Genomic DNA, 5,426 nt, shown 5'->3' on the forward strand with positions numbered 1-5,426 from the left:
AAGAAAGAAAGAAAGAAAGAAAGAAAGAAAGAAAGAAAGAAAGAAAGAAAAAATTTTTTTAAAGTTCAAAACGTTTGGGAAGTTTGTGTTTGAAGAGTTTTAAGTTAATCTACACTGATAACAGAATGCCCATAAATAGCTTCATCTTGGATCAGAGTCAACAAAGTAATTATGGAATAAAAGGTCAATTCCTTCCCAACCATCTTTTATCTGGGACTTACGACATGACTCAAAAAGAAAAACAACAGAGGGGAATGGAGTACAAGAACCATGGTAAACAACATACTGCTCGCCAGTCTATATCCATTCTCCCAAAGACACAGTTACAAACATACTCAAAGGAGATTACTCTGAATTCAACGTGCACTCTATGGCCCGCTTCCAAGCAGTGTTCCACGAGACAGGACACAAATAACATGGAAATGGTCATACCCCCACATCTAGAAAATCAGGAAGTTTCTCTTTAATAAGGACTGAGGCTAAGACGAAGATCCACTCACTACCATGAATGGAAAAGTTACCAACTTCACTCATCCGTGAAGACAGCAGACGATGCCTCCCAATTTTACTTTAACCCATCTGTCCCCAAACGACCCAAGTTTTTAAAAGGCAAAAGGAAACAGAAGCCGGGTTTTCAAGGTTCTTAGGGCTTCCCAAGTTTACCTCCCGCTTCACTCCTCCCTTCCCTGCACACAGACAGACACCCAGGCCAGGTGACACCGGGGTCGGGCCCCGGCTTTGGGTCGCCATTTGCTGGCCGCCTCCACTGCGGGCCCAGCAGGACGGCCGGCGCGGACGCCCACGCAGCGGACGCCCTCTTGGCGCGCCAGGACTGCCGGCCCGGGACCCGCAGGGCCGACGCGGGCGGTGTTGATTTACTCCGCCCGGGCCCGGCCCGCCGGATCCACAGCCGCCGCCGCCCCGGCTGCGGGCCTCGCACCGCCCGGCTGCCGCCTCGGTCCCCGGCGCAGCCCGAGCCGCCCTGGCCTCCCCCGCCGGCCTCCCGACACTCACCGCCCCGCGCGGCCGAACCGCGGCCCAGGCCCTCGCTACCGAGGCCGCCGTGCTCAGCTGCTCCGCGCGGTCCCGGCCGCTCCGCGCCCCACACCCCCGAGCGGCCCGCCTCCTCCTGGCCTCTCAGCCCCGCCGGGCCGCCGCCTTTTCTCCTCTTGTCCAGCTCTTCTGCCTCCTCCTCCGGCGGCCGTCCCCCTCGAGCGCCCCGCCCCGCCCCGCCCCGCCCAGCTCGGCCCCGCCCCACCCCGCCCACCGGACCGGGCCCGGCCCGGCCAAGGCGGCGGCCGCAAGCCCAGCGGAGACGCGCACGCTGAGCCCGGCGGGGACGCGCACGCTGAGTTCGGCGGGGACGCGCACACCGCCCACTGGAAGCGAAGAAGGAGGGTGGGGTCTCGGTAGTTCTGGGCTTCGCGCGTCCAGCGAGGGGATTTCCACTGGGCCCCACGTGCCCTCCCCGTCAGTGCTACCAGATCTTGTTGGACTTCGGCATCTTGTGTTCCTGGAAGGAATCTTAGACCCGTAGTTTTGGAAAGGAGGAAACAGGCCCATGCAGATTGGCGTGTTTATCTCCCTAAATTGTAGGACATGCAGCCAGATCCCTTAATTCTTGCTGCCGTGTTCTTCGCATTAGGTCATATTTAGGAGGAAGCGGGGCAGCTCTCTTTGAGGATCTTTCTGAAGATCGCTGCCACAGGCCTTCCCGCCTACTAACTCGATGCACCCGAGTCCTGTAGCTTAGTGTCCTTTGTAGGGTTTTATCCACCCCGGAACTGAGCTCAAACCAGAACTCAGGCGTCACGAAGCTTTGCTGGAGCCCAGGCGGGATAGCCCACCAAGGTCTGTTTCTGGAAGGGACTGAGGTACACAGACCACACAGCAAGGTAGTCTGCATGGAAAGGTGCTATGACCCCACTTTCGCAGAAGACTTTACAAATGGTTGAGAATTAAAAAAAAATCACATGGCCATATCAAAGAATTGAGGTCCGTTGTCCCGATACTACCACCACGTCTTGGTCTAGGGCCAAGAATCGGATTCAGAATCTTGGGTGGGGGGGTGTCTCTCATCCCCTCACCCATATACCAGTGTCCATCCCGTGGGCTCCTGCCCAGTACCAAAGCAAGAGAACTATGACAAGGAAAATGGCTCTAATCCTGGCCTTGTGGGTGGGGGCAGAGACGGGAAAACACTGTTTTGTAATCTTTTCCGTGGCTACTATTTACCCCCAACTGGTATGGCTTGGAAAAGATCACAGGTAATTTTACATACTGTAGAGAAGTGACTCTCACACCTTTAGATTTTAAAGACCGATATATATAAAACAAAACAAAACAAACTGAAGAAAGAACTTAGATTACTAACTAGCTTTTTATTGTGCTAAGAAAGAAGTAAAAATTGCACGGCTTGTATTAATGCTTCATTTCATAAATGAAAGGGGATTTTAATACCAATAGCCGGGACATAATCACAGAATAAAGGTCAGTTCTTTAAATGAATACATTTAGCTTTTTGAAAAAGTCAGTCTATTTTTCTTATTTTGTCAAATTTGGCTGCAGATGGACTCTGGTCCTCAGTCCAGAGTTTGAGAGACAGAACTAGGCAGGAAGCCTAGCGAAGCAGGCGGGATGACCGGGTGAGCAAAGACACGGGCGCTGCTACAGTCTTGCCCTCCCCTGCTCGCCATGGTGGATTGAGTCAGACATCTGCCCTTTGCTTCAGTTGTCCTCCTACAAAATGAAGTGGCTAGATGATCCCTAGAGCCCTTTCTAGCTTTAAAACCTCATGATTCCATGATTGTACTTATTGAAACCTGGGGCTTTCCCCTTTACTAAATCACCTGGCTGATACTAGTAAAGGGCTAGTAAAGGGCTTTCCCTTTTACTAAAAGTAAAGTAAAGGGCTAGTAAAGGGCTAGTAAAGGGCTAGTAAAGGGCTTTCCCCTTTACTAAATCACCTGGCTGAGGGGCTGAGTCATTCAGGCTGTAAACTTTAGTCTTCTTTGCCCCTTCCACCTCAGTAATTTTCCATGTCCAGGCAATCCAAAAAACAAAAAATCCTTTCTTGTTGTCTTTCACCTTCATTCCTAGTTACCATCCTAGACACATTTCGATTTCTGCTGTCACCTAACCAGTCTTTTCCTCCTCCAGTGTTTCCCACCTCAAACCTGCCACTGACATAGTTCTTCCTAAGACATCCTTTTCATAATGTTATGTCTCTATTCAGATATCCATAATGACTAGGGCCCATGGGTAAAGTCTCAAGTCCTGCCTCCAGTTGCTCAAAGGACATCTTTTCATTCTAGCCTGAATAGTTTCCTTTTGTTCTCCACCAGACACCACACACAGTCCAATTCCAAGTCACCTGTACCCACGTAAGAATAGTGCCTGAACTTCACCCTTTAAGCTCTAACCCCACGTCCTATGTGAAAGGCACGTACTATTTATTTTCAGCACTTTGACCTGTGCTTCAGGCCTCTGTTACCTGTTTTTCAAATATATGTCAGCTTACAGATTATCTCAACCCCCAGAAGCGTGTTTTTAGTTTTTGTATCTCTTGTCTCTGGTATCCTGCCATGCATACTGTAGATACTTAATGAATACTTGCTACTTCATAAACAAAATATGCACCCCTCTCATTTCATCCTTTCCTCATTTTCATTTTCTGTCCTGTGTTCTAACTCCTCGGATAGACTTCTTTTAGTGTCCTATCAAGGAAATGTATTTAAAACTTCAATGGCAAGCAAAGAGAATGCCAGGAATCACAGGTTTCCTCAAATATGCTCTCTTCTCTGGTATACATATAGTCAGCATAGACTTCTAGAGCAAAGCTATCATCTGTGCAGCTTAATCACCCAGAGGAGTGAAAGGGACCCTGGAAACTTAAAGTGAAAAAAGAGGTCTGGCTATAGGACATTGTTGAAATTGTCAGTCGTGTGCATTTTAATGTTTCACAATTGAGTCTCACAATAAGGAGTAGGTAAGTTTGACCTACCTATTGCCTTAAAAAAAGGGGGGGGGAGGACCTTAAAGTTCCTCAGAACACACTCTGCAGTTTGTCTCACACTGGTTTAGATGAGGCATAGCTCCTAGTGGTTTTTTCTAGAGGCCATTCTCAAGATGGGGAAGGTATAAGAACCATAAGAATATAATAACACCACAAAGAGAAGTACAAAGCCTAAACACCAGACTAGACTGTAGGAGAGAGAAGTTGCCAAAGAATGCAAATTCAGTTGATAAAACAAATTTAACAACCAGACGAATTGTTCTTCCCTTTGTTCAATGTCAGGCAAATAATATTCACGTCTAAGATTTTCTTTCCTACGCAGAGCAGCCAGCACTCAGGTAGCCCAGGGACCAAGGCAACAGATAAGTCTGCACTGAAGTTTAAGTCATGTACTAATTAAGGAAAGCATCATTGGCCAGAGACAAGTGTGAGAGGGTGGGGGCTGATTTGCAGCTGTGAAATCATGGGACAATCGGAATTCCCAGCTGGGACTGCGGTGGGAAATACCATTCCACTTTTGTGATATGCTCATAAGGAATTACAAAAGAGAAAGAGCCACTTTGAATCACCTAATTGCCAGAGTTTAGAATCTAATAGCTATAATTATATTTTCTATGTAAGTTTCTTTGAAGTATGTAGAATATGACAATTAACATAAAATTATATGGTTAACTTAGAAAGAGCCTGCCAAGGATCATATTCATAACCCCAAATCAACCTTGCAGTTTTATATAAATAATCAGGGGAATTTGAGCCAAGGAAGCATGGAATGTTGGAAGAAGTAGAAAACCCAGGTATTATTCTCGTATACCACAGCCTCACTCTAGGACATTGTTGAAAGTATTGATCATGGGGGCGCCTGGGTGGCACAGCGGTTAAGCGTCTGCCTTCGGCTCAGGGCGTGATCCTGGCGTTGTGGGATCGAGCCCCACATCAGGCTCTTCCGCTATGAGCCTGCTTCTTCCTCTCCCACTCCCCCTGCTTGTGTTCCCTCTCTCGCTGGCTGTCTCTATCTCTGTCAAATAAATAAATAAAATCTTTAAAAAAAAAAAAAAAGAAAAGAAAGTATTGATCATGTGCATTTCATTCATAATTTCAGTTACTATAATTATATTTATTAATATAATTCCTAGCATACAGAATATATGCCCATTGACTAAATGAAGGAATACGTGAATAATTTTATCCCCAGAAACGCTGCTGAGTGCCTCCGTGGTGCTGTATTTACATTTCAAGTAGCTACCACTAGGTGGAACTAGATTGCGCACGAGCAGGTCAGCAGTAGCCTCCTGTCAAGCGGGGTTAATAAAGTAGTCTGAATCAACTGTCTACAAATATAAATGTAACTTTGTTAAGTTAGCAGCACATTTGGGGGGTTATATTGAATTTCTATGTATAAATTTCACATTAT

The sequence above is a fragment of the Ursus maritimus genome, unplaced genomic scaffold, assembly GCF_017311325.1.
Source record: "Ursus maritimus isolate PB19 unplaced genomic scaffold, ASM1731132v1 scaffold_13, whole genome shotgun sequence".
Lineage (NCBI taxonomy): Eukaryota > Metazoa > Chordata > Mammalia > Carnivora > Ursidae > Ursus > Ursus maritimus.